The sequence below is a fragment of the Pantherophis guttatus genome, chromosome 4 (assembly GCF_059756535.1).
Source record: "Pantherophis guttatus breed Tessera chromosome 4, ASM5975653v1, whole genome shotgun sequence".
NCBI classification, from domain to species: domain Eukaryota; kingdom Metazoa; phylum Chordata; class Lepidosauria; order Squamata; family Colubridae; genus Pantherophis; species Pantherophis guttatus.
In genome coordinates, this window is record NC_142066.1 from 98,055,221 (window position 1) to 98,065,899 (window position 10,679).

Below are 10,679 nucleotides of genomic sequence, written 5' to 3' on the forward strand. Positions count from 1 at the left end.
CAAAAACAGGCCCAAACAGGAACATGGTGGGATGAGATGGCCGTTTTCGCCATCCCCAGGCTCCTAGAAAGGCTCTGGAGCCTGGGGAGAGCGAAAAACTAGCCTGGTCCCATTGGAAGTCAGCAAATGGGCCATTTCCAACCTCCAGAGGGCCTCCGTGGGGGTGGGGAAGGCCATTTTCACCCTTCCCAGGCTCCTAGAAAGGCTCTGGAGAGCAAGAAATGGGCCTACCGGACCCACTGTGCCATCATGTGCCAAAAGCGGGGGAGTTGTGCGTGCACGACCCCCCTGCACTTCCCCGCTTTTGGCACGTGATGGCAAAAAGGTTAGCCATCACTGGTGTAGGGAATAATATGTTAACTAATCCAGGCTCCAACAAAGTTTCTGATTAACAGCCTTTGAATTCCTTTAAACTCACAGCAAACATAAAAATTAATTAAACACTTAACTCAATGTAAATATATTTATAACAGTTTAAATAAAGGGACTCCATCCACATCAGTTGATTTAAGCAATCCCTTGGCCAGGATCAACACACCCGTGTCCCTCAAGTGTCACCCTAGAACCAGCACATACACACATCCACATCTCTCAAGGCCCACACCAATGACATGTTCCCCTATAAAACTCTTTTGTACCTCATTTTCTCTGTAGTTACCCCTGCAAGCAAACCTCTTTGATTAGGGAATGAATAAATCTCCTTTCCTTACAGTTGTCTGGATTTCATTTTCATTTGTTCTTGTGGAATCTCACCTCAAGTTGGAACCCCAAATTATTCTTCTGACAGTCAGAAGGGTGAATTCTCACATCACAGGTTCTGCTAAGATTTCGAAGTCCATGCTTGGGAACACAACTATACTTTGATGCCTTCTGAAAAACTGGCGGTACTGTATGGCAGAGGCAGCAACTGAAAATACCTACTCCTCAGGTCCTTCATCAAGGAGACCTACAGTATGCCTATATTGATGAATCCAATAGGATTGGTAGAAACAATGCGGGAGAAGTAGTTTTGCAAATAACCTGCCCAATGCCATGAAAGGTTTTAGATATAACAACCAAAACTTGAATTTTCCCCAGAAGCAAATAAGCAACCAATGCAGCTTGTGGAGCAGTGATATGACATGCATTCCAAGGCACATTCATAACTGCCTGTGTCACTGCATTCTGCACTAGCTATAGCTTTTGGATGCTCTTCAAGGGCAGCACTATATAAAGCAACAATCCATTTGGAAGGTGACTAAGACATGAGTGGGTGTTGAGCTGAAGCCTGTTCTTCCCTACCCAAACTATTACAATTTACAGACAATGAACCATAACTTCCAATGCATCCCTTCGTAGGCTAGGAGCAGAGATATAAAGCAGAGTATCATCAGCATATTGATGATATCTCACCCCATTTTGGCAAATGACCTCACCCAGTGGTTCCAATAAATGTTAAATAAAAGTGGGGAGAGCCCCCTTGAGTCCTGAAGCAGCACCCAATACTTTGGGCTAGATATCTGCTCCCAATCAACATCCAATGCATTATGATCAATGGTCTCAAAAGTTGATGAGAAGTCAGGAAGAGCAAGAATGGGCATACTACACACACACACACACACACACACACACACACACACACAGAGGAGATAATATATTAAATTAAGATAAAACCACAATAAAATCACCATACTATAGATGTAGTGACATCATCCCAAGTGCCTTGGAATTTCCTGAGGAGACATTCTAGAACTATATGTATTATAATTTGTTCTGGTGCACGATAGTTGCATTTCTGGCTCTTGGCCATTCCCCACTTAAAAAGCTTTGCTTAAGTTCTGGCATAGCCTGTCCTGATTCTATTCAGGTGACTCCATATTTTTTGGTGTGGGGGGCAACTGTATTCCTCGAAGTGGTTTTGTTGGATCTGTGTGATCTGTTAAGACCACACAGAGTACACCATTATACTCTGAGTACACCACAGAGTACACCACACAGAGTACACCACAGAGTACACCGTTGTGGAAGTAGTCTATACTCATACCCTGTGGCATGATTGTTAAATCTGGACTATTTTACAGGGTTGATAGTATTATAAGCATACTAAAGGCAGTTCTTGACTGTAGCCCAACTCTGAAATAAGATTGGAGGGTGTTCAAAAACTTTATATTCTCCAGAGCTCTTTGAAGCTGCAATCTCGTCCTCCTACTCATTCTCATTATCTAAGCTTCAATTCGATTCACAGTCTGGGACTGGTAAAAACTTAAAAGTTCAGGTCCTAACCAAGGACCTAAGAGCTGTTAAGGTAAGTATATTATTATTATCAGTATCATTGTTATTAATCATCATAAATCAGCCAGATGTTCAGACTGAGTTTGGCATTTTTGTGTACCTATTGAGTCCTTATCAAAGACCTGAGATAGGCAGATCTGGATGTTTGATGATGTTACAGATATCGTTGCAGGATGAAAGCTGTTCCAAGTAAAGTCTCCTTCTGCAATTGACCGATGGAGAATTTGTCAATGCCAATGACAAATGGTGTTCAAGTGGTGCTCTGGTTGTTTTGAAATTGCATCCAAGGCGCGTATTACTATTGGTACTAACCTTACTTGCCTTTGCCACAGTCGTTCTATTTCTATTTGTATGTCTCTGTATTTTCTTATCTTCTCCAATTCTTTCTCTTCTATTCTGCTGTCTCCAGGCATTGCCACATTTACTATCCAGACTTTTTTGTCTTTCTTATCAACAATTGTTAAGTCTGTTAAGTTTTGTGGCAGGTGCCTGTCTGTTTGAATTCTAAAATCCCAGAGCAATTTAACTTCCTCATTTTCTATGACTTTCTCTATTTTATGGTCCCACCACTTCTTGCTTGCAGGCAATGATATTCTTGCAGATTTTCCAGTGCAGCATTGCTGCTACTTTGTCATGCCACCGTTTGTAGTCAGTCTGTGTAATCTTCTTGCAGCAGCTTACCAGGTGGTCCACAGTTTCCTCAACCCCTTTGCATAGGCGACACTTACTGTCTGTTGCTGTCTTCTCAATTCTGGCTTTGTATACATTTGTCCTTAAGGAGTGATCTTGTGCAGCCAGAATTAGTCCCTCAGTCTCCTTCTTCAACTTTCCTTCTCTTAGCCATTGCCAGGTCTTGTTATTATCTGCTTTCCCTGCTATTTTTTAAATGTACTGGTCACATAGTGCTTTGTCTTCCCATGTCTCCATTCTGATCTTCATTTGGTCTTTCTCATAGGCCAGTTTGGTCTTTCCAGTAGTCAGTAAGCCTTCCTAATATACTAACTTCAGTGCATCTTCATCATTGTCCTTCAGATAATCTTCCAAAGCCATTTTTTTCTTTTTCAACCATCTGATGTACTTGCAATATTCCACACCCACCTATTTGCGTTGGTAGATAGAGTCTGTCAATGTCACTGCGAGAATGAAGGGCATGATTCATTGTCATTATTTTTCTGGTCTTCCTAACCATTGTTTTTAGTTCTGCTTGAGTCCAGTTCACTATTCCAGCTGTATCTAATGACTGGTATTGCTCAGGTGTTGATTGCCTTGATTGTATTTCCTCCATTTGAGTTTGGACTTTAAGATCTTCTTCATTCTCTTGATGTATTCATCTCTAATCTTTTTCTTGACTTCAGTGTGCTTGATGTTTTCAGTTTCAAGGTTATTCAGGTATTTGTAGTAATCATTCTCATCCAGACTCTTAATGTTATTTTTGTGGGGCATCTTGATTGTTTCAGTTTTCACTATTTTTCCTTGTTTGATTATATATCAATGGAAAGATAATTTAATCAAGAATGTAATGCAACAAAGTTTGTTCAATTATCTGTATTTTATGAAAAGTTATAGCCAAATAATCAGAAAAAGGAAGCACAACTTGCTTAGGTTGATATCAGGTAGTTTTCCTTCATCTGATTGTAGCCAATGAGCATGAGTGTTCATGTCATCATGCTGATGACAATCAGGTGTCATCTTGTTTTGGCAATGAGCCAATCAGATCACAGTAGGATTCAGTTATTGATGTCATGTATTGAAGCTGAGAGGAAGACATTTATCAGTGTGTTATGTGATCACAATCAAATTGGTTGGGTTTTTTGTGTTCTTTCATTTAGTGAGCTTCTAAAACTTAATAAAATTAAAGTAATGGTCACTCAGAAAGTGATGTAAAATAATATTATTAAGTGAACAAGGCTACAGTTATAAATAAATTAGAAGAAAAATTGGTGGAAACTTAACCAAAGGTGGCATTTTTAAGTTTTTGAAGAGGTATAAGGAGACTCAGTCACTACAAAACCACACCGGTAAAGGCAGGAAAAGGTGCACAACAGCAACTGATGATAGAAGAATTAAGAGACTGTTCCTGTCAGGGCATTTATTAATCCCATTTTTGGCTCTGGGACTAATTACCCTGGTTTAGAGGAGGAGATGAATAGAGGCTTATTCCAAGTTGCAATAATCTGAAAAGAAACGCGAAGGAAGGTTTCTAATAAAACTCATTTATTTGTTATAAAGAAAATAAAACACCTCACTAACTAAGAAAAGTAAATTTCTACATTTTTGAAAATAATTCTTGCCGGCTATGTCAGCTGGACCTTGGCAAGAGAACAAAGGAAAAAGTGTGTGAAGAACAAGTGAAGGATTGTGGGTGGATGCGGAAACACGTAGCTTACTGATAAGAAGTTGGCAAGCTACGGAGAGCCAGACAGTCCAGAAATAATGAGCTCAGCTGGTAAATAAAATAACGCAGTGACATTCCCCTTCTTTGCCAGTTGAGCGAATATCAGTTCATCATCAAATAAGGCACATCTTCTTACGCAGATACTCGTGTTGAGCTGCTGGAAGTGGTTTGTTGAGCATATCAGCAATTTGATCATGTGTAGATACATATTGCATTTTGACAAAACCTTTTTTCACTAAATGCTTTATGTTTTGATAACGAATGTCAATGTGTCTGGACCTAGAACCTGTAAAATGTGATTCAGAAATATAAACCACCGATTCATTGTCTTCCATCACGGTGATCGGTCGGATCGGGTGTGTCCAGATATCTGTGACTAAAGCATCAAACCAAGTTAGAGAATTACATGCATCTGAAATACAAGCATATTCAGCTTCAGTAGATGAACAAGAAACAAAATTCTGTTTACGTACTTGCCAATAAACAGGACATCCATTTAAGAACATCATATAACCTGAAGTACTTTTACGTGATTTCTTATCACTTGCCCAATCAGAATCTGCATAACAACTTAATTCTGCATAATCAGTATGTGTTGATTCTAACAATAACTTCATGTGTTTAGTGTATTTTAGGTATCTCAATAATTTCTTAATACATGTCCAATGAAACTGTTTTGCCTTACCTACGTGTCAAGATAAGAGATTAACACTAAGTGCAATGTCAGGTCTGGTCCAACTACTAATGTACAATAGTGACCCAATGACTGAACGATAAAGTGTTTGATCCTCGAACTCAGAACTTTCTTCTTGTGTCAAGTTATGAAAATCTGTTTGCATGGGTGTCTTTGTTGTGTTAGCATCTTTCATGTTGCAATGATGCAAAACTTGTTCAATTTTATCTTCTTGTGAAAGACTAAACCCCTTCTGTGTTTTTTCAATCTGAACACCTAAATAAGTGCTAATGTGACCTAATGATTTCAGTGTGAAGTATCTCTGCAAAGCTTTGGCAAAAATTTCATTCATTTTCTTATTTGGACCAATATAAACAATATCATCAACATAAACAAGAACTATCTCATATGCATTGTTAGATCTTTTTGTGAACACGCACTCATCAGTTTCGGACTTAATAAAGCCCATTGAATTTAGTTTGTCAGTAAGACATAAGTACCACATTAAACCAGATTGTTTCAGACCATAGAGACTTTTGTTTAGGAACCAGGTATCCCCTTCTTGCTGTCGGAATCCTGGAGGATTTCTCACGTAGATCTCTTCGTCTAGGTCTGCATGTAGATAAGCCGTGTCAACATCAAACTGGAAAACTTCTAAACCAAGGATAGTTGCAGTTGCTAAAGCAATTTTTACACTCTCAGTTCTAACTGTCGGTGAGTAAGTATTTGTGTAGTCCTCAGGATAACGTTGAGCGAAACCCTGAGCTACAAGTCTGGCTTTGTACAGTGACTCACCATTTGGTTTCTTTTTGATTCTGTAGACCCATCGAGTGCCAATGACCTTTTTGTTTGCTGGAGGTTTTGCAGGTGTAAATACTTTAAGTTTCTTTAGACTGTCCATTTCAACCTGCATTGCTTCATACCATTTGTCTTGCTCTGAATCAGGGAGCTGCTTGATTTGTGTGAAATTATCAGGTGGAAGTGTAACATTGCAAATCAAAGGCAAGGGTGCTTTTGTCAGTTGCCAAGAATATCATTGTGGAGGGATTCCTTTTGTGGCCCTCTTGGAACGTCTCGGAACAACTGTCCAATCTTCTTCTGCTTCGTCCTCGTCCTCACTTTCATCGCTAGCGTCAGCATCCGCGGCTTGCGAAGACGGAACATTGGGTTGAGAAGAATCAGTGGAATCTTGATCATCAATCTGCGTAGCATCAGCAGTATCATCTCTGGGAAAATAAACTCCAGGATCATTGGAATGAATCCTGGACTAGTCAATATCTTCTTCAAAATTTGCAGATTGGGAAATCACAATTGCATGTTTAGAGTCAATAAATTTGCTCCACTTTGAATTATCATCAATACCCATAAATCTCAGTCTCTTTGCTGCTGGACTTCCTTTTCTTCTTTGAGCTAAGGGAATGTTCACCATAGCGTATGAACCAAAAATATGGATGTTTTTAAGATCGGGCTTATAGCCATACAACATAAAGAAAGGAGTCTGATTTGTTACACTGCTCCAAGTACAGTTGACAATGTAATTTGCATACTTGGTAGCTTCACCCCAGTATATCATATCAAGGTTGGCGTCTTCTAGGAGACAACGCATCATGGTTTGCAGTACCTCTCCGTTGTGAGCCGATGTGTCAGGGGCTGAAGTCTGATGAAGAATTCCATTCTTACCCATCCAGTCCTGGAAATGCTGAGACATGAACTCGGCACCACGATCACTCTGGATTCTGGCGATGCGAACTTGATGTTGGGTAGAAACAAGGGTTGCAAAGTCTTTAAAGATCTGAAAAGTCTCTAATTTTTCTTTCATAGGATATACATATCCATATCTAGAGTAATTATCAACAATTGTTAGAAAATATTTTCTACCACCAAATGATGGCGGGAAAGGACCAACTATGTCAATGTGAACCAAATCAAAAATGCGTGTTGACAGGCGTGTAGCGCGTTTGGGAATGGCTGCTGCTTTGGATTTGGCCTTCTTGCATACAGCACAATCCAAAAACACCTTACACCCCTTTAGATCCAAACCTTTTGCGAACTCCGGCATCTTCCTAAGAACACGGAAACTGGCATGCCCCAATCTTCTATGCCATTTGTGGATACACCTGGAATGCAAAGGTTTACCAGTTAGTGAATTCTCAACATTAACATTTTTATGCGGAACCTCAGGTTTGCTCTGAGCAACTCTATTTTTGTTGGCTTTAGGAGCCTTAGGAATAGCAACAGGATCTCTCTCTGGAGCATCTCTATCTGGGCCTGTGCGTTCCCTTTTTGGAGTTTGCATACTTGCCTGTGTTTGTGTTTTAGGCTTTGGCTTTAAGTAATAAACACCACCAATTAATATGGTTTCAGCAACAATATCTCCATCTTTAACTATGTAACTTGCTTTTTCAAGGTGGTGAACTTGGAACTTTAACATTCTAGACAAGTGACACTGACTAAGCAAATTACTGGTTGCTGTTGGTATGTAATAAACATCAGGAATGAATGCATCGAGCTCTTCAACATAAACAGTTCCTTTTCCTTTGACCTGACAAGGATGATTTGAAAAAGAGTAAAGTTCACGTAGTTCTGGTTCAGGCTCGTGCATCTCTGTGAAAAGTTCCTTTCTGTAGGTAACATGCAATGCTGCACCACTGTCCAAAGTCCACAGGAGTCGTCTGTCGTACTCTGGTTGAGGCTGTGGATCATTGGTTAAAGCCAATGTGGTGAGTGGAGTTTGTGGATCACGCCGGGGACCACGACGACCTTGTCTACCGCCTCTGCCTCTGCCTCTGGAGTCTGTTCCTCTGGGCTGGTACGTGACGGGAGCTGGAACTCGTTGGGGACAATCCCGGGTGGCATGTCCCACACGATTGCAGGTGTTGCATCTTGGCATCCTTGGAGCGTAGGTCCTTCCTCAGAAGGGGCGCCTAGCTGGAGCTCTTGATGCGGGTGGTCCTCTCAAATGTGGCGTGGCCAACATGAATGCCTCTTCTTCAATTAAAAGTCTACAGACATTGTCCACTGTGCGTTGAGCAATTGGGACTTGGTTAATTTTTGTAACAGCATCTTTCCATTCATAATTCAAAGAGTTAATAATGATGCTGATCATTTGAATATCTTCAATGTTATGGCCTCTTTCTCTCAATTCTGTTCTCAGACCTTTCAGTTTGGTCAAATGTCCTCCAATTTGTTCACCAGGTTTCAATCTCGAACCGTGGAGTTCAGACATGAGTAAACATGAAGATTCAATTGAGATAGGCCTGTAGCAATTTTCCAATTCAGCCCAAATTTGTCGGGCTGTTGTATTTGGTGGGAAAGTGACCTGCAGTTCAGTATCCATGGACATCAATAATGTTGTGCGAGCCCTTATCTCTAAATCTCTTATTGCATAAGTCCAAGGTGGAGCAGGTGGGTTAAATACCATACAGTGCGTTCCTTCTCTAAGAAGCAATAGTGTAATCTCACTGACCCAGGCTTTGTAATTGTGTCCTGACATTTTTAGTTTTGACTCACCAGTTAGTGGAGAGACAGAAAGTGCCTGGTAAGGAGCCTGCACTTGGTATGCTGGCTGTGCTGGCAGGAATGCCTGTGGTATTTGCTGTGCCTGTTGTGGACCTAAAAATGGTCTTGGTTGTGCCATTGGAGGTGGGCCAGGAGGTGGCCCTCTTTGCACTTGTGGCTGGGGCACATATGCAGGCATTTGTAGCTGCTGTGGCTGATGCACTGGAATCTGCTGTGTTCCAGTTGCCATTTGTGCTTGAGCTGCAATATTGGCATGACCTGCTGGAGATGCAGTCATTTGCCTTTGCTGTGTTCCATCTAAAAGGACACCAACACCGCCAGGGGGTGTTTGAGTTTGGGCCTGTGGAAACACTTGTGGCATTTCAGCTTCTTGTAGTAAATTACTTTTGCCAGCAGATGGTGCTGCACCTTTGGGCAGCTTTGCATACGTGGCATTGTATGCTTTAGAGTAGGAATGGTTATGTAAGACATGTGTAACTTGATCAGGGAGACTTTCATGTGACCTATGCAGTGCTCTCTGCCTTAATTGGCCTGACACAAAATCCACCAGGGGGAGTGTCTTTGGCTCCGGAGAAGAAAGCAATATGGCGCTTTTTGAAAAATTTAAGTTATCTCCCATATCTTGCTCAAGCATAGATATAGCCATTTTTGCCTGGGATAGCTGCTGTTCATAAATTTTTATACGGTCACGATAGGCTTTCATAGCCAGCTCATCCAGGGTGAGTTTAGAGCTTCGAGGAGAATAATGAATTTTTCTCTCTCTGCGTGGGAGGAATTTTGCTCAGCAGTGGGCTTTGGCCTTGCATCGAGCGTTACAAATTCAGAAGGTTCTGGGAAGACTTTTTCAGAGCTTGGAAGATCAGAAGAAAATGTTACTGACCTCAGTCGTAAATCATCATCTTCAAAAACAGCTTCTGTCTTATCTGTCTTCATTTCTGTTCCCACGGCTTTTTCTTGTTCCAGGCGTGTGGCTGTAGTAAGGGGCTGGAAATCTGGAAACCACCTTTCTGCCACCTTCTCAGCAAAATACATTTTGTATTTGTTTTACTTCTGTTTCGGCATCTCAGCAATATAATTAGCGTACCTCAGTAGCTAAAAACTAATTGCCTATGCGCTCTTATCAGAAGTAACAAAACAAGGAAAAAGCCATAAATCAAACCATCCGAGCTGCCAGATGTCAGGGCATTTATTAATCCCATTTTTGGCTCTGGGACTAATTACCCTGGTTTAGAGGAGGAGATGAATCGAGGCTTATTCCAAATTGCAATAATCTGAAAAGAAACGCGAAGGAAGGTTTCTAATAAAACTCATTTATTTGTTATAAAGAAAATAAAACACCTCACTAACTAAGAAAAGTAAATTTCTACATTTTTGAAAATAATTCTTGTCGGCTATGTCAGCCGGACCTTGGCAAGAGAACAAAGGAAAAAGTGTGTGAAGAGCAAGTGAAGGAATGTGGGTGGATGCGGAAACACGTAGCTTACTGATAAGAAGTTGGCAAGCTACGGAGAGCCAGACAGTCCAGAAATAATGAGCTCAGCTGGTAAATAAAATAACGCAGTGACAGTGCCTACGTGACAGAAGAAAATCATCTGAATGTATACAAGATGAAATGGCACAATGGAATGTGAAGTTGAATGCAGGGGCAGTTTGGCGCAGACTGCAGGCATTTGGCTTAAAATCTAGAATTCCATGAAAAAAACCACTTTTATCTCTCAAACAAAGGTTTAAAAGCATTACATTCTTGATTAAATTGTCTTTCCATTGATATATAATTTTATGGTACTACTCCCCAAAAAAAGTGGTCTTATTAGCCATCAA